The 19,497-nt window shown below is 44.3% G+C and overlaps 1 protein-coding gene across 1 annotated transcript in view; it reads left to right on the top strand.

Moving 5' to 3' along the window:
• The window catches only part of LOC111955198 (RNA-binding motif, single-stranded-interacting protein 3-like), a 222,281-nt gene that overhangs the window by 21,064 nt on the left and 181,720 nt on the right, over window positions 1-19,497 (top strand). The gene's annotated exons all lie outside the window — the stretch shown is intronic.

Raw genomic sequence — 19,497 nt, 5'->3', positions numbered from 1 at the left:
ATCAACGTTTCCATTTTGGAAGGGGTCGTTCCAGGGGTATGTTGTTGAGGTTCACAAATATACAGTCTGGGTGCCTTGGAGACCTTGTAAGCGACTCATGTCATTATAGGATTTATTTCCTGACTGGAGGTGAGCTAATGAGTCGTTGTGCATCTGAAGGGCATGCCGTTGGATGCCAGTGGCGCTTCACAGAGGGAAGCCTCYTCATAAACTCTGCGGTCCACGACTCCTCCAAGCTCCAGTGCCCGATACATGACCCCGAGATGGCCGCCACCAAGGCCTGCCAATGTACCAGCTTTTAGGGGAACACCTCACTAATGTCCCCCGCTCCCACCATAAATATATCTCAGGTACGGTGCCAATGGGCCATAACTCTTGACGAATGAAAATGGCCAAATGTTACTCCTGGCCATTTTGAGTACTTGAGATGCATAGAGAGAAGAGGGGAATAGTTTTTTTTCTGTGAGGTGGATAACAGAGCTGTCATTATGCACAAATAATTGGATGCGTTATCCTTTTTCTTATTTTCACCAGTGACTGTCTAATGTGGCGGGGTTGTCGAATAAGTCGGTGAGTGAGAGAGCTCATGAAACTGATTACTTATGTGAATGACTGTTCTTTCCCGGAATTTAAATCCGTTATAGCAGCTAAGAGTGGAAGAGTGGGGTGGGGAGAGAGATATGTGTGTATTGTGGCGCAGAGCTTTTAAGAGTCTTCTGATTAGGTTATTTATTGTTTGGTTGCAAGGAATGAAGGAAATGAATGCTGGACTTGTCTCTCTTGCCACGAAGAGGAAAACGACTGGCTCTCAGTTTGGTCATATACATTAGCCCAGCCCCTTTTTTGTCACCAGAATAGCTGAAATTCCCTTTATCTGACATGACATCCAATTTTAAATAAACACAACAAAATGGTTTAGTGTGCACACGAAAACAGAGTTTGTCTTGTTACCACCCACCCCCCATGCCTCTATCCATCTCCACGTCATCACACACTGAYTTTAATCCACAAGTCAGCTGGGTGAAAACACCAGTGGTGGGAAAATGCGCGTGCTTTCTGTATGCAGACTTTTGAATGTTCGTGTGAAAATCTGTCGCCAATTCGATGGAAAACTAGCAAATGATTAACAGGTGTCTATTTGTCAGAGGTTTTCTCTCACTTGCTCATTATTTTTCTACTTTGGACATTTATGATATTGATGATTCCCACAAGACAGTACACACACAGCTGTCTATGCAGTGTTCCAGCAGAAATAAGAATGGTTTTATACCATGGGAAGAATTCAAAGATATGCTGTCATGATGTAAGAATGCRATCAAGGCCACACACACACTCAGTTTTGTATCTATTATTGGATTAATACATCATAATAATCAGGGGTGAAAGTATGGGACCTCCTATGTGGAGGTATGGGACCTCCTATGTGTGCAAGCGAGTGCAAAAAGACAAAAAATTCCCTTCCCCCCCCCCCCCCTCCATCCCCGCTAAACTAGAATAGTGTACAGCAGGGGTCGGCAATAGGTTTGGCCTTAGTCGGCAAAGCAGAACATATTAGCAGCCCAATTCATAGGCCTATGTTACAAATTAAACAATTTTTTTAACACAYCTGCTTAGTAGGCTATATAATCAGTTCAATGTCAATAACATATCCTAATATTTTCAATCTGATTACACTGATAAAATCACCAATGTCTCTGTTAAATTCGTTTTTTATGTTTATTTGTGCGTTGATTGGTGGGGAAAAAACAGCTTGCAGCCAAGAGAAGATTTTGCTGTGAAAAAGTCTCAAAAGAAAGGTGGATAGTGAAATATACAATTTTCAGGGAAGAGGGGACAGAGAAATAGCCACTCTTATCATATTTCTCCAGTGTCTTGTTTGCAACAAAACGGTTGCTGTTTGCAAATAATGTAACATTAGACATCCTTATGAATCTAAGCATTGCACTTTCAAAAGTTACCTCTCCTCCCAGACAGAGGCCAGACCAACGCATAAAAATGTAAGCTTCAACTGCTTTCCACTCGTCCATTGTTTAAACCCATGCAGCTTTTAGGGAAGCACTTCTGTTGTCGGCTTAAGCGTCTTCTATTTTCAGGAAGTGAAAAGCAAAGTCCATGTTCTGCCTCCTCGAAAACATCGAAGGCCGTAGCTCAGCCTCAGAACGTCATATACATAAATCAATATATCCCCGTATGCATCAGAGTCACGTCTTTCAGAGTCACGTCTTTCACGTCTTTCAGCACCACTTGCCGTCCACCTCTTTCTCATTACGCCACAGCCACTCCAAAGCTGATGTCTGCCTGCTTGCCTTTTTTTAGTTGACCTGCACTCTCTCCCCTCGTTAATGATTGAAAAAGTGTCTCAAGACATTGTAATACATTTGGTCACCAGTCTATGAGCTACAGAGAGAACACATAGGCTACAACACTCTTAGAAAACAAAGTGCTATCTAGAACCTAAAATGGTTCTTCGGCTGTCCCCATAGGAGAACCCTTTGAAGAACCCTTTTTGGTTCCAGGTAAAAACCCTTTTGGGCTCCATGGAGAACCCTTTCCACAGAGGGTTCTACTTGGAACCCAAAAAGGCTTCTCTACCTGGAACTAAAAAGGGTTCTTCTATGGGGACAGAACCCTTTTGGAACCCTTTTTTTCTAAGAGTGTACTCTTTCTACCGTAGACTACATTATTTATGTTGAATGAATTCGATGCAGCATTGGTGGAGTACCGCAGTGCTGCGTCTCTCCAACAGGGCCCTGGAGAGGCGTGCTGGGCATGGAAAAGCTCAATATTTAGCGCCCCTGCGTCTAGCAAAGAGAGCGTCTAGCTTATCATGGGACAGCATCAGTGCTGACCTAAAAAGCCCTCATGTCATTGGGTGAGAGAAGTTGTTGTTTTTGGGGCAGAATAATGTGAGTTGTTATGTGATGTTGGAGGTGCGTCTTTGTCGGTTTAGTTTGGAAAATGGGCCACCGCACACGTTCATCCACCTCGCAACATATTTCCAGCCACCAAACAGTGGTGAATAGAAAGAGACATCCGTTACACAAAACACCACAAAGTCTAATGACATTTGGCGACTGTCATTAGGACTCCACTGCTGTCCTCGCGCGTCTCGGTGTYGGGCACTCATCTCTGCCTGGGGCAAAATGTCTGTGTTCTCGTCTAACCACATCACATTTTGGAGCGTAGGCTATACCAACCGTTTTCAAGTCCATTCGCTAATTTGTCATGCCTCTGACATGCGGTGATGATAAATAATGGTCTGATAGCCTACAGTTTTGACATTTTGTTTTCATTATTGTGACAGGCTCATATTTTACCGGTAAAACGCTGCCTTACTTCTCCCCCTGATAATAATATAATGACTAAAATGTCAAATCTAATAATACAGTGGCAAGAAAAAGTATGTGAACMCTTTGGAATTACCTGGWTTTCTGCATAAATTGATCTGATCTTCATCAAAGTCACGACAATAGACAAACACAGTGTKCTTAAACTAATAGCACACAAATGATTGTATTTTTCTTGTCTATATTGAATACATCATTTAAACATTCACAGTGTAGGTTGGAAAAAGTATGTGAATTCCTAGGCTAATGACTTCCMCKAAAGCTAATTGGAGTTAGGAGTCAGCTAACCTGGAGTCCAATCAATGAGACGAGATTGGAGATGTTGGTTAGAGCTGCCCTGCCCAATAAAAAACACTCACAAAATTTGAGTTTGCTATTCACAAGAAGCATTGCCTGATCAAATCAAATCAAATTGTATTGGTCACTTACACATATTTAGCAGATGTTTTTGCAGCTGTAGCGAAATGCTTGTGTTCCATGCATGCCTCGAACAAAAGAGATCTCAGAAGAACTAAGATTAAGAATTGTTGACTTGCATAAAGCTGGAAATACAAACAATGTAGCTATCCCCTCCGCAAGGCAATCAAACAAGCTAAGCGTCAATATAGAGACAACGTAGAGTTGCAATTCAACGGCTCAGACACGAGAGGTATGTGGCAGGGTCTACAGTCAATCACGGACTACAAAAAGAAAACCAGCCCCGTAGCGGACCCCGATGTCTTGCTCCYAGACAAACTAAACAACTTCTTTGCTCGCTTTGAGGACAATACAGTGCCAACGACACGGCCCGCTACCAAAACCTGCGGACTCTCCTTCACCGCAGCCAACGTGAGTAAAACATTTAAACGTGTTAACCCTCGCAAGGCTGCCGGCCCAGRCGGCATCCCTAGCCGCGTACTCAGAGCATGCGCAGACCAGCTGGCTGGTGTGTTTACGGACATATTCAATCAATCCCTATCCCAGTCTGCTGTTCCCACATGCTTCAAGGGGGCCACCATTGTTCCTGTTYCCAAGAAAGCTAAGGTAACTGAGCTAAATGACTTTCGCCCTATAGGAAACAACATCTCCACCCCACTGATCCTCAACACTGGGGCCCCACAAAGGTGCGTTCTCAGCCMTCTCCTGTACTCCCTGTTCACCCATGACTGCGTGGCCATGCACGCCTCCAACTCAATCATCAAGTTTGCAGACGACACTACAGTGGTAGGCTTGATTACCAACAACGACGAGACAGCCTACAGGGAGGAGGTGAGGGCCCTCGGAGTGTGGTGTCAGGAAAACAACCTCACACTCAACGTCGACAAAACAAAGGAGATGATCGTGGACTTCAGGAAACAGCAGAGGGAGCGTCCCCCTATCCACATTGACGGGACAGTAGTGGAGAAGGTTGAACGTTTTTTAAGTTCCTCGGCGTACACATCACGGACAAACTGAAATGGTCCACCCACACAGACAGCGTGGTGAAGAAGGCGCAACAGCGCCTCTTCAACCTCAGGAGGCTGAAGAAATTTGGCTTGTCACCAAAAACACTCACAAACTTTTACAGATGCACAATTGAGAGCATCCTGTCGGGCTGTATCACTGCCTGGTACAGCAACTGCTCCGCCCACAACCGTAAGGCTCTCCAGAKGGTAGTGAGGTCTGCACAACGCATCACTGGGGGCAAACTACCTGCCCTCCAGGACACCTACAAAGGTGTAAAGGAATAAGAATATGTACATAAAAATATATGAATGAGCGATGTCCGAACGGCATAGACAAGATGCAGTAGATGGTATAGAGTACAGTATATACATATGAGATGAGCAATGTAGGGTATGTAAACATGATATAAAGTGGCATTGTTTAAAGTGGCTAGTGATACATTTATTACATCAATTTTTTTCATTATTAAAGTGGCTAGAGATGAGTCAGTATGTTGGCAGCAGCCACTCAATGTTAGTGATGGCTGTTTAACAGTCTGATGGCCTTGAGATTGAAGCTGTTTTTCAGTCTCTCGGTCCCCGCTTTGATGCACCTGTACTGACCTTGGCCTTCTGGATGATAGCGGGGTGAACAGGCAGTGGCTCGGGTGGTTGTTGTCCTTGATGATCTTTTTGGCCTTCCTGTGACATCGAGTGGTGTAGGTGTCCTGGAGGGCAGGTAGTTTGCCCCCGGTGATGCGGGGTCAAGAATATTGCTGAACTGAAACAGTTTTGTAAAGAGGAATCGTCCAAAATTCCTCCTGACCGTTGTGCAGGTCTGATTGGTAACTACAGAAAACATTTGGTTGAGGTTATTGCTGCCAAAGGAGTTATTAAATCCAAGGGTTCACATACTTATCCCACCCTGCACTGTGAATGTTTACACGGGGTGTTCAATAAAGCCATGAAAACGTATAATTGTTTGTGTGTTAGTTTAAGCAGACTGTGTTTGTCTATTGTTGTTACTTAGATGAAGATCAGATCAAATGTTATGTCCAATTTATGTAGAAATCCAGGTTATTCCAAAGGTTTCACATACTTTTTCTTGCCAATGAATATGCCATTTATCCAAAGCGACTTAGTCATTCATGCATACATTTTAATCTGGGTGAAGGATATGTTGTTGTGGGTACTGGACACATTCTCGTCAAGCACAGTCACAACTCTTGTGGGATAATAGAATAGGTCATTTAGGACTAACAGGAGCATAGCAGTAATATGTTACTTAAAGCTCAAATGGTTAGATATGGCTGCAGTTCTGTGCTCTCGGAAAGTTGTGTAGACTTTCCCAATGCTCGCCTCCATCGCCCCCACACCTCCGATCCAGCTACAGCGTTCAACGTGGACAGAACATCAAGTTGTCCGACAGACGTATGTCCAGAGTCATATCACTCGGGGACGTCATCTGTATCTTTCAAACCCCATTGTATGAGCTAGCATAGCTCCCTTGTCAAAGGCTGTTGAAACCCGAAACCACATGATTTCACAACCATTCAAGCCTCGGGTATTTTCAGGATGAGTTCAAGCCTGTGCCCAAATGGCACCTTATTCCCTACATAGTGCACTACTTTTGACCAGATCCGTATGTGCCTTGGTCAAAACTAGTGCACTTTAAAGGGAATAGGGTGCCACTTGAAATGCGGTCTAAAACTCGGCTTCCAACAGTGTCYGGGGCGAATGGGATCGGAGCAGAAGATGTCTGGGTACCCGCAGGGTGTGAAGCCGGCTCGAATTGATTAATAATGCATTTCCAGCTTCCCTCACTTCCTCCCCTAGAGGAAGGCCACCCTGTGTCTGACGGCTGCTTTCTGTGGTATCCCTCTCCTCTGACTCGCATGCGTCGTACAGACATTTAACGCTGCATGGGCCGTATTGTCATGTTAATCGTCCGTCCGTGGTAGTTGACCGACCCGTCCGCCATTCCCTCCACAATGAGTCTCCTGTCTTGGGTATTTAGCGGGGGCCTGCCGCTGGCTGCCGGCAGCGCCAAGGAGCTTCCTGTTCATGTGGTAATCTGTGTGGTAGGACAATGGGCGGGTCGCTGTTCCCTCAGAGCCTGGCCCGACACATTCACAGAGAGAATGGAGGGCCAGCGGCGCACAACAATAGCGTGTGGCTATCGTCTGAGGGAAAGAGTCCATTGGAGGGTAAATAAATAGTTTAGAAACACTTTAGCATATACAATAGACGAGACCACCGGAGCTGAATTCATCTTTTATCTCTCCCCATAACTTGCCATGTTTTATGAAACACAATGCAATAGGCAATACAAATGGATGTACAGAAACTGCAAACTTGTGAAATCTTGAATCGTTTTTATAATTTTTCACTGGTGGATATTTCTCCCCCCTAGAAAATAAATCTAGAGCGCATCATATAAACTTTTGCATGTGTAATGCAGCCCATATTGTAGCTAGATTTGAATACGTTTTTATATATAACTGACAAAAAAATACATACCTACTGTTGTCACAGACTCTTGTCAGAGTGACATTTTCCACTCCGAGAAAACACATGCCCGATCCCTGACCATTGCCTTGTTTTGCACCCAGTAAACTCTTCCCCAGTGAGGGCATGGCAGACCTGAGTCACTGCGGTAGGGAGGAAACATTACAACGTGACACTCTCATATTCCACAGCACTGGTGACTTATCTCATGAATAAATCACACCACCTACCAAGGGCTGGACAAACACTGTAATTCTCCCCCATTGGCAGGGTTCCCCATCACTAGCCTATAGCATTGATGTACAACAGCACTATGCTTTCTCTCTCTCTCTCTTACGCTATCTGTCTCTTTGTTTCTTTTATTTCACACTTTCTTCTTTCTCGCCGGCTGCCCAGTATGGCTCATGTTATTAATCACAAATTGCTCGAAACCCACACCGGTTTGAACTCCACTTGGGAGAGCTGGGAAAAAGTTCAGGACGTTCCTCTTTTTCCAGTAAGTCATGGGGATAGATGGCATAGATTCCTGCCCAGGGATGTCTAACACTCTTTCCCCTAACTTACTGGGAGAGTCTTGTTTCAAGGGCCGCTAAGGGATGCCAATACAATACACCCAGAACTGCACATTGTCCAAAGTTCTCTCATGTGTCACTTCTTGCCGTCTCTAAGCCAACCATTGCGTCAGAATGATGGATTCTTCTGTGAATGTCAACAATAACTTTACTAAGATGCACAAACTAGTTTTCCCTCTTCGTCAACATACTATATATACTCAAAGCCATTCCAATAGGTTACGTATAGTATTGCGGTCCGCAATTTGGATATACACACAACATATCTCTACTGCCTATTCATGATGAAACCCTGCAGTATGCTTAGTGTGTGAGGCGGTGGGRTGGGATGTAGAGGGTTTGTGTTGAGTAATGCAGTATTCCACAGAGGAGAGAGCCTGTTGCTTAAGATGCTGGAATCTGGCACATCGTCTTCTTTGGCCTACTAAACTCTGCTTACAACACTGCATCAGCTCCCCGATGGCCCTTAACAGGGAAGAGGAGGAGGAGAGGTAGGAGGATGGAGAGGGGGAGGAGGGAGAGGAGGAGGGGGAGGAAGGAGGGAGAAGGAGGGAGGATGATGGTTCCACGGTTCTTGAATACTGAGGCCTGAATCGAAACAAGACCGTGACTAACACCAGCGCGCTCCCATCTTCCTCTAGCTCTGTGTTACTCAACTATACATTCGATACGGTCTGCATTTTTTTTTTGGGGGGGGGGCTAGTTGAGTTGAAACTACAGTTTGGGAACTACATACATGTTCAAGTAGTTTATTTGACATTTGCAGGCTTAAAAAAACGTACATTTAGAATTGTTAGCGACGTTAGCGATGTCTCACAGGAGTCAATATTGCTATTCAGCCCACTTGAGGGCACCTTAGTCTGTTTTTGTGTAGGAGAGGAATTCATACCTTTTAGCAGACAGCGCAATTCACAACATGTGCATTCCTTTGAGAGGAATGCAGTAAAATAGTCCATCAAAGACAATGAAACAGTCATTGTTTCCATGCTGGTTTGTCATCATTTGTGCGTATCTGCCATAGCAGTGCCTGGCACTTGGTGCCAGCATCTAGCCTGGCTTTTGTCATTGATGCCTCATGGAATAGATTCCCTGGGGGGCTAAAGTGACATTCCAGAGATGGTATGGATGTTTTAGATGTTAAAAAGAAAGACGGCATGTTCAAKACAGGTGTCGGGGGTCTGCATGCGTTCATGTGTGTTAGGATGCACACAGACGCTTGTACCTCTGTACTACGCATGTGTGAGTGAGGCTGCCAGAGAAAAGCAGTGTTGCGGATCGGAATTCCTCCTCACTGGCTCGTGGTGCCCTAATTAGAGAGAGGGGCTACACACACACCAGACAGCTAGGCCCCTTTTTATCGCATTCTATCTATCTCGCTTTATACACTAGTATGCCTGGGCACGTACTGTTCTGTACACACAGAGAGAGGTGTGTACGTATGAACACACACACACACACACACACACACACACACACACACACACACACACACACACACACACACACACAACTAGCTCTATTGTGGATTGTACAGCCACTCACAGTCCCATAGCATAGGGGGTGTTTGGAATGCTTGATAAGGGAGTCGATCCGGCTCTAGCATAGTCTGTATATAGCATACCCAGTGCTATGAGGCAGACGGTACAGACATTACTCAAATTCAACTATATATACAACTATACAGTAGATATGTGTGTGTGTGACACAGTGTGTTTGCCTCCCCCATTGGTCAGTGGGCTGTAACTCCGGGACAGGACGGCGGTGGCCTTTGAGCTTCGCCACCGGCTCTTGCGCCAATTACCCCCTTATTTATGAATTTGAGCACAGTTGACCTTCTGTAGGAGAGACTTAAATTTGTTTTGGCTGAAGAATGGCAGAACAAATGGTCTGTCGGGAGCGGAGCGGCCTCCTCTCCGCCCAGCCCTCCCTGCACATCAGCAATAACTCTCCTCCACCCAGGCCCTGCTTCTTTGCCTGCAGCCAATGGAGCTCGATGGAACGGCAGCTATTAGTGCTCTGYGTATGTCTGCTTACGTGAGCGGATGGATGTGTGTGGCAGAAGAGATGTTGATGAGTGAGGAGGAATATGTTGTACTTTAATGCATGAAGTGCATTGGTCTATCACCTATTAAGACGTGTGTGCACGCGTGCACGAAAGTTGCGTATGTGTTTCGGATAGCACTGTGTGTGTGTGTGTGTGTCCTTTGTTTGACTGCAGCAGAGCAGGGAGGGTGGGGATGTTGTCAGGCTCGTGACTGGATTGGCAGACACATGTCTGAAAGTGAGGGAGGGGGATAGAAAAAGAGGGAGTGAGGGCGAGAGATAGGTCACACAGGAGCGGGCTGTGCCCCCAACCTCGCCTCTGTTTGTGTTTGGGATTCCTGTGAGAAGCACAACTGACTCCTGAGGAATGCGGCTCCCAATTAGAGAGAGAGAGGAAAGGAGAGCGAGCGAGAGAGAGAGGGGATACCCCTGCTCTCCCAGCAACACTGCAGCTCTACTTAACAGAATAAATCCCCATTCAATCTGCACAAAACTCCCCACCCCATTCAGTCTGCACACTGTGGAGAATCGAACAGAGAGCTACCTACTTATCCTATCAGTCACAATATATTAAAACGCAGCAGAGTGTACCCAAGCTACGGTAACCAGAAGTAAATTGAATAAACCAATTGAATAAATCCAACTGTTCCGTGTATAGTCCGTTTCAATTGAGTGTAACTGCACAGGAATGAAAATCAAAATATCCATTATAAAACAGTAGCCAATTAGTTTTCTTATTGTGTTTGCGCTAGTATGATTTTGAGTGTTGTGACCATTTCCTAAAACAGGTTCAAGAGCTCGGGGAGAACTACAGTGGGGAGAACAAGTATTTGATACACTGCCGATTTTGCAGGTTTTCCTACTTACAAAGCATGTAGAGGTCTGTAATTTTTATCATAGGTTCACTTCAACTATGAGAGACGGAATCTAAAACAAAAATCCAGAAAATCACATTGTATGATTTTTAAGTAATTAATTTGCATTTTATTGCATGACATAAGTATTTGATACATCAGAAAAGCAGAACTTAATATTTGGTACAGAAACCTTTGTTTGCAATTACAGAGATCATACGTTTCCTGTAGTTCTTGACTAGGTTTGCACACACTGCAGCAGGGATTTTGGCCACTCCTCCTACAGATCTTCTCCAGATCCTTCAGGTTCGGGGCTGTCGCTGGGCAATACGGACTTTCAGCTCCCTCCAAAGATTTTCTATTGGGTTCAGGTCTGGAGACTGGCTAGGCCACTCCAGGACCTTGAGATGCTTCTTACGGAGCCACTCCTTAGTTGCCATGGCTGTGTGCTTCGTGTCGTTGTCATGCTGGAAGACCCAGCCACGACCCATCTTCAATGCTCTTACTGAGGGAAGGAGGTTGTTGGCCAAGATCTCGCGATACATGGCCCCATCCATCCTCCCCTCAATACGGTGCAGTCGTCCTGTCCCTTTGCAGAAAAGCATCCCCAAAGAATGATGTTTCCACCTCCATGCTTCACGGTTGGGATGGTGTTTCTTGGGGTTGTACTCATCCTTATTTCCTCCAAACACGGCGAGTGGAGTTTAGAGCAAAAGCTCATTTTTGTCTCATCAGACCACATGACCTTCTCCCATTCCTCCTCTGGATCATCCAGATGGTCATTGGCAAACTTCAGCCGGGCCTGGACATGCGCTGGCTTGAGCAGGGGGACCTTGCGTGCGCTGCAGGATTTTAATCCATGACGGCGTAGTGTGTTACTAATGGTTTTCTTTGAGACTGTGGTCCCAGCTCTCTTCAGGTCATTGACCAGGTCCTGCCGTGTAGTTTTGGGCTGATCCCTCACATTCCTCATGATCATTGATGCCCACGAGGTGGATCTTGCATGGAGCCCAGACCGAGGGTGATTTGACCGTCATCTTGAACTTCTTCCATTTTTAATAATTGTGCCAACAGTTGTTGCCTTCTACCAAGCTGCTTGCCTATTGTCCTGTAGCCCATCCCAGCCTTGTACAGGTCTACAATTTATCCCTGATGTCCTTACACAGCTCTCTGGTCTTGGCCATTGTGGGAGAGGTTGGAGTCTGTTTGATTGAGTGTGTGGACAGGTGTCTTTTATACAGGTAACGAGTTCAAACAGGTGCAGTTAATACGGGTAATGAGTGGAGAACAGGAGGGCTTCTTAAAGAAAAAGTAACAGGTCTGTGAGAGCCGGAATTCTTACTGGTTGGTAGGTGATCAAATACTTATGTCATGCAATAAAATGCAAATTAATTACTTAAAAATCATACAATGTGATTTTCTGGATTTTTGTTTTAGATTCCGTCTCTCACAGTTGAAGTGTACCTATGATAAAAATGACAGACCTCTACATGCTTTGTAAGTAGGAAAACCTGCAAAATCGGCAGTGTATCAAATACTTGTTCTCCCCACTGTATATAGCTTTGGGAGTTTTGRATATAGTTTTGGAGGCGATGGAATTCTGTGATCTTGTGTCTCGGCAGACTCTCTCCTCCCACGCGGCCCAGCCGGCTGTAAATGTAATGATGACAAATCAATCCAAATATTTATGTCCGTCGAATTTTTATTTGGCTCAGGTCACGGCACTCGCCGCCTTCATAGTTATCCCCATGAAACATTTGCGTTTTTTCACATTTTCAATCGTTTTCAACCGCCAAGCTGTCGTAGTCACTCCCACTAACACGCCTCGGCCTTGAAATGTCACCTAAACACCAGTCGACTGTTAATGCCTGCCGCTATTGAGGTTCATGGTTGTCCAAGGAGCTGTTTACATGTTGACAGTGTAGGAGTGATAATGTAATGTAGGTTCCATGAACGCCCTTTACTGTAAATACCTTGCTCTCCATGGCAATGTAGTAATGCACCCGTCTATCTTGTACTCATATACACATACTAAATAATGTACCCATATAATTTATACCATACCATAATACCATAATTTATACCGTGCTTTCCATTACACAAGAATAATCTCAAAGTGCACAAAATAAAAGATGAACTAGAAAGAAATAGTCAAATAAATCAATAAAAATGATAATATAATGAACTGAAATGTTTAATAACATAATGATATCATGAAAGCAACCATCAAAGTCAATCTTATGCCTAACACACAATTTCCCTTTGCAAAGTTTGCTCTTGAATGCTGTGTAGTGAGACTGACGCGATAGCCATATGTGTTCATAGTGGCAGAAAAACACTCTGTCACTGATCCAAATCTCATTTTGTACATGTCGTCAGCTGTTCGTAGACACAGGAGTCGCCTCTATGTTAAAAACGATACATCGAGGACAAGCTATAACATGGACCGAATTTTGGGAAACYCTGAGATAGACCATTCAGCGTGTTTAAAAATAGCCTGGCATCCTCAGTGGCTGGTGCTCGGGCTGCTCGGGCTGTGCTGCTGCATCCTACAGCCCAGCTCTCGCTTTTGTTTTGTTTCTCTGGATGGAAGACCTCCAGGCTAACCGGAAGTCCAGAGGGATTTTGGAAGGAGGCACTGTGCGACCTGTTCTCTCCTTCTCTTTTTGTTGTTGTTGGTCAATCGAGCTCTTGATTTCTCTCTCTATCGCAACCTCTCTCTTTTTCTCTCGCTCTCGGTCTCCCCCCCCCCCATAGATATCTCTCTGTCTGCCTAGCCTCCTAATAGGAGACATTGGCTTTAGCATCTGTCCTTAGGGCAGTGGGAGATTAGTTCCTCTTCACTTCTCTGGCTATGGGTTTACCGTGGGATAGAGAGACAAAGGAAGTGGATGGGACGACACACTGTATCTTTCTGCTTGAAGACACAGTGGTTTAAGAACACATGTTTACGGTCTGGCTTTTCTGCCACCCTTCGTGTATGGGGTTTTGTGTTGGGCAGTCAGTATCTGTACAGCAAGTATACAGTATGTCTGTATACATGATTATTCAGCTTGTCTTGTGAGTCATAACTGAGATTTGCAGCACACGTTGTTAATAGGGCTGGGAATTGCCAGGGACGTCACGATACGATATTATCACGACACTTAACTGCCAATACAATATGTATTGTGATTCTATATGTATTGTGATTCGATACTGCGATTTTTTTATGCAATTTGATGTTCCGAACATATTCCTCACTATATGTCTGCTGCAAAAGGACAAGAGAGAGCATGACAAAATCAGTTTTTATCAGTCATGGAAATAAGTCCTGAAAACATGTTGACTCACTCTTTAAAAAGAATATGGAGAACAAGCTATAGGACAAGCTATAGGATGAAAAATACCGGAGTTTTAGCGCAGGCAACTAGTGCTAGCTACCYCCCCCCCCCATATTTGGAGTCAAAGTATCTATATAATATCGTCCAAAATAAAATTACGATATTTAACGGTTTACCCCCCCTCCCCCGTCACTACAAATTAATTGCTTATGTTTTTCTAGTGTAACTGGGCCTAACGGTTGTGCTTAACACAAGCACACAAACAAGCACATAAAGTGCCTTYAGAAAGTATTCATACCTCTTGACTTATTCCACATTTTGTTGTGTTACAGGCTGAATTCAAAATGGATTAAATACATTCTTTTCCTCACTCATCTACACACAACACCCCATAATCACAAAGTGAATACGTCTTTAGACATTTTTGCTAATTTATTCAAAATGAAACACATAAATATACATAATTATTCGCACCCCTGAGTCGGTATACGTTAGAATCAACTTTGGCAGTGATTACAGCCGTGTGTCTTTCTGGGTAAGTCTCTACAAGCATTGCACACCTTGCACCATATTTGTCCAATATTATTTGGTTTTGTCAAATTGGTTGTTCAACATTGCAACATTGCAAGACAAGCAGATTTAAGTCTAAACTAACTCGGCCACTCAGGAACATTCACTGTCTTCTTGGTAATCAACTTCAGTGTACATTTGACCTTGTGTTTTAGGTTATTGTCCTGCTGAAAAGTTAATTAATCTCCCAGTGTCTGGTGAAAACCAGACTGAACCAGGTTTTCCTCTAGGATTTTGCCTGTGCTTAGCTACATTCCATTCTTTTTTATCCTGAAAAACTCCCCAGTCCATATCGATTACAAGCATACCCATAACATGATGCAGTCGCCACAATACTTGATAATATTGAGAGTGGTAATATATTGTATTGGATTTGCCCCAAACTTAACACTTTTGGACAAAATATTAATTGCCCCATTTTTTGCAGTATTGCTTTAGTGCCTTGTTGCAAACAGGATGCATGTTTTGAAATATTGTTACTCTGTACAGGCTTTCTTCTTTTCACTCTGTCAATTAGGTTAGTATTGTGGAGTAGCTACAATGTTGTTGATCTATCCTCAGTTTTCTCCTATCACAGCCATTATACTCTGTTTTAAAGTCACCATTGGCCTCATTGTGAAATCCCTGAGCGGTTTCCTTCCTCTCCGGCAACTGAGTTAGGAAGGACGCCTGTATCTTTGTAGTGACTGGATGTATTGATACAACATCCAGTGTAATTAACACTTCACCATGCTCACAAGGATATTCAATGTCTGCATTTTAAATGTTTTACCCATCTACCAATAGGTGCCATTCTTTGTGAGACATTGGAAAACCTCGCTAGTCTTTGTAGTTGAATCTGTGGGACCTTACAGATGATTGTATATGTGGGGTACAGAGATGAGGCAGCCATTTAAAAATCACGTTAAACACTATTATTGCACACAGAGAGTCCATGCAACTTATTATGTGACTCGTTTAAGCACATTTTTACTCCTGAACTTATTTAGGCTTGCCATAACAAAAGGGGTTGAATACTTATTGATTCAAGGCATTTCAGCTTTTCTACCTCCACTTTGACATTATGGGGTATTTATTGCGTGTAGGCCAGTGACAACAGAAATCTCAATTTTATCCATTTTAAATTCAGGCTGTAACACAACAAAATGTGGGAAAGTCAAGGGGTGTGAATACTTTCTGAAGGCACTGTAACACTGTATAAAGGCATTCACCCTGCACTTTGCACTTGCATAGTCATCCTCGCTCACTCACACTGACTCACACACACACACCAAAAGTGTCATAGCTCCCTCCAAGCAGTGTAGGCTGAAGGGGACTGGCGCGCTGATATTGACACCATGGCTGCAGTGTGGTTGGCCCTCTGCCAGTCCTCGGTGACTGCTGCCGTGGACCCCTATAAATCATACCCAATTACCAGGCTACAGCACAGGCCCTTTCATCCACTCACAGGCAGGCAGAGAGGGCAAACACAGGCCCCATACCAACTACTGTAACACAGGCCCCATACAAACCACTGTAGCCTGCTCCCTCCATCTATGGACCTCATATCTTGCTACGTGTTCATACCACAAACATACTGCTGTGGATATGATATGTAAAGTACCGGGTGGCTGTCCATATTTACAAATTGTCTTTGTTTGGATTACAGTAGGAGGACCAGTCCAGTATAATTTGAGTGTTTTATTTATTTTTTTTATATATTTTTTTACTGTAGCCTAATGTTTTTATTTTTTATCAAGCCTTGGTTGGAATGGCTTTTGCTTGGACTGGCAATCTGCAGTGGATTGGATTGCACGCACGCACGCACACACACACACACACACACACACACACACACACACACATTTATACAAACACTCTCTACCCCTGACAGCTCTTCCCTTGCTCCAATCAGAAGAAATGTGTGCCTCGGTGTGTGTATATACTGTACAGCCCGCCACAGCCGTATATATACGATACGATAGATTTATCATCCTCGGTTAATACACTCATAAACATTCTCCAGTGGTTCACAGTGTCGGCAGAGCCCCCTCCATGGTTAGCTCAGTAAATTGGCCCCGTGTACACCATTCTACCCATCTGAAACGGGAAGTTTGTCTCATTTACCACCTGGAGGTTTTGAAGTGTCGTAACCATCTCCTCTTACTGAAGGCAGCCAGCAAGGCAGCAGAGATCCTCTTTGTCAAGTGCTGTATTCAACTCCCATCAGCCAGCACATGTGAGGGAGATGTTTCCTTTATTTCCGGGGGGGGCTGTTTTTTTTTTGTTTTGCGTCTCACAGACTGACAGGGTGAGCAGGCTGAGGGTAAATTACCAGTCACGGACAATCCAGAAGAGGAACAAATCGTGTATTAAACTCAGAGGAGAAACGGGGAAAAGAGAGAGGAAAAGAGGGAGTAATTGGAATACACAGAACACAGACTGTAACCGACATTGCTGGTCGTGTGCCATCACATTCCCACACACACACACACACACACACACACACACACACACACAGCCACAACCACACACACACACACACAACACACACAGACCACACACCCACACCACACACCACACACACACAACACACAACACACACAACACAACACACGCACACACACACGCACACACCAACACACACACACACACAGACACACACAACACACACACACATCACACACACACACACACACCACACACACACACACACACACACACACACACACCACACACACACACACGCCACACACACACCACTCACTCACTCACTCACTCACTCACTCACCTCACTCAACTCAACTCGCCTCACTCCACTCACTCACGTCATCAATCACTTCACTCATCACTCACTCACTCACTCAGCTCACTCACTCCTCACTCACTCACTCACTCACTCACTCACTTCACTCACTCACTCACTCACTCACTCACTCAACCTCACTCACACTCAACCACTCGACTCACTCCTCACTCACTCCGTCACTCACTCACTCACTCACTCATCCTCCTCACTCACGTCACTCACTCAACACTCCCACTCACTCACTCACTCACTCACTCACTCACTCACTCACTCACTCACTCACTCACTCACTCACTCATATCATCACTCCTCAGTCACTCAATCACGGTTCACTTCACTACCTCACATCACAGCTCCTCAGGGACCTCTAGCACCCTCTCATTTCTCATCCCGGGGCTTCTGAGAGCCTTCTCTTTTCCCTTGGATAACCTCCCTCTTTCCCAGCGCTGTAAGTAATGGGTCAAGGTTGACCCTCCATGCCTTTATTGTGTAAGATTTCAGCTTCTGACCTTAAAAATGAAAGCAAATCGATAGGGCGGGACACGTGAATTCCAAAGCCCAGGGCATAAGCCAAGTCTGGAGTGGAGGGAGGAATGTGGCGCTGCACAATATACTGGGGAGTAGAGAGCCTCTTTCACGTCACCTTCAATAGGGACCAACACTGTATCGCTAGTGTGCGGCAGTGAATTTGCATGTAAATTGTGTGTCACGCAGTGAGTTTAGTGTAGAGTGGGGTAATCTAAAGTACGTCAGAGGGAGAGAGAGAGATGCACCCTAGCTCAGAGATTATTCAACACTTGGATTTTAATCTTCATTTGGTGTGTGTCAAAATGTACAGGGACACTTTATTTTAGATGAATAAGACACATAAAAAAATTCTTTGGAGGATGATTTAATGTACGGTACCTTGCTTTTAGGAGTTACAGTGATAGTTCATATGTACTTTATAAACACTTACAGTAGCCAATATGGTGTAATTCAAGACAATGAAATGACTATGGCATCTACAACATAACATGTAAAACTATCAAGGCATCCCAGCAGTGGAGTGATAGATGTGGATTTTTAGACGGACTCAACTAACAGTGTTTCCGCTGCAGTCTTTTAGCTGTGGCGCTGCGCCATTGGCAAAATCATTGACGCCACGGCCCAAAAATATAGAACATGAACAAATATTTCTGCTGAGGCTCGCTTTGGAGATGACAGAGCAGTCCACGTTTACTTTCCCTCTGCAAACAAAACAAGTAATGAATAGAAAAACCTGTCAGAGAGGGAAACATGAGGGAAACGTGTATTCTGACAAGCACAACAAATCTCGCAAGAACAGCGGTTTTAATAGCCTTTGTTTAAAAGATGGGGATCCCAGCTTTCCATTCCTACTTTATTTATTTCTCAATTTATTTCTCAACTGCACCACCCTGGAGTCTTTAGCAACGGCATAAGGGAAAGCGGGGCTAAATGTAACACGGATCAATTGCAATTACCCCAACTGCCACCCTACCTCAAATTTTTGGGGGAGTGACTTGCATTTTTTTTATGCCATTTTTAGCAAGAGTAGTGGCAACCAGGGAAAGTGTTGGAGGGAAACAATGGTTTCATGAAGTGATTTCTGTGACAAGTACAGGCAGGGGGCATGTTACCCCTGTTGGCAGCTTACCCCGAGTTACCCTAACAGGTAGGCCTACATTATATTCCCTGTGTTGATGCAAGTTTTTTAGGAAGTAAAATGGAATCAACAAGTTTAAAGATCACATTTGGGATATGGCTAATGATTCAGACTTTTTATTTATAGCCACTATGCTGCATCAGTTGGGCTTCAGGTGATAATGCTTACTGCTAATAGCACAGCTAATAATGTGGACCATGCATAGGCTATATAGATGGTCCAATATGTTGGTCCAAATAATATTCTGGAGGTGGAAATGTAGTTTTAGATAGTGTCAGCATAATCATTTCCATTCATTTTGGAGTAGAATGTCCTTTAAAAAAGTCACCAGAACTGAGCTTGTCAGTCCTTCTACATAAAATGTATCCTGACCCCCAAAACAACCCCCCCCCCCCCAGTAAATGTCCAGTCTCCTTCCTAAAT

Source organism: Salvelinus sp. IW2-2015, linkage group LG30, assembly GCF_002910315.2.
Source record: "Salvelinus sp. IW2-2015 linkage group LG30, ASM291031v2, whole genome shotgun sequence".
Classification (NCBI taxonomy): domain Eukaryota; kingdom Metazoa; phylum Chordata; class Actinopteri; order Salmoniformes; family Salmonidae; genus Salvelinus; species Salvelinus sp. IW2-2015.
Note: the sequence above shows the minus strand (reverse complement) of the source record. Positions and strands in the feature narration are given on the sequence as shown.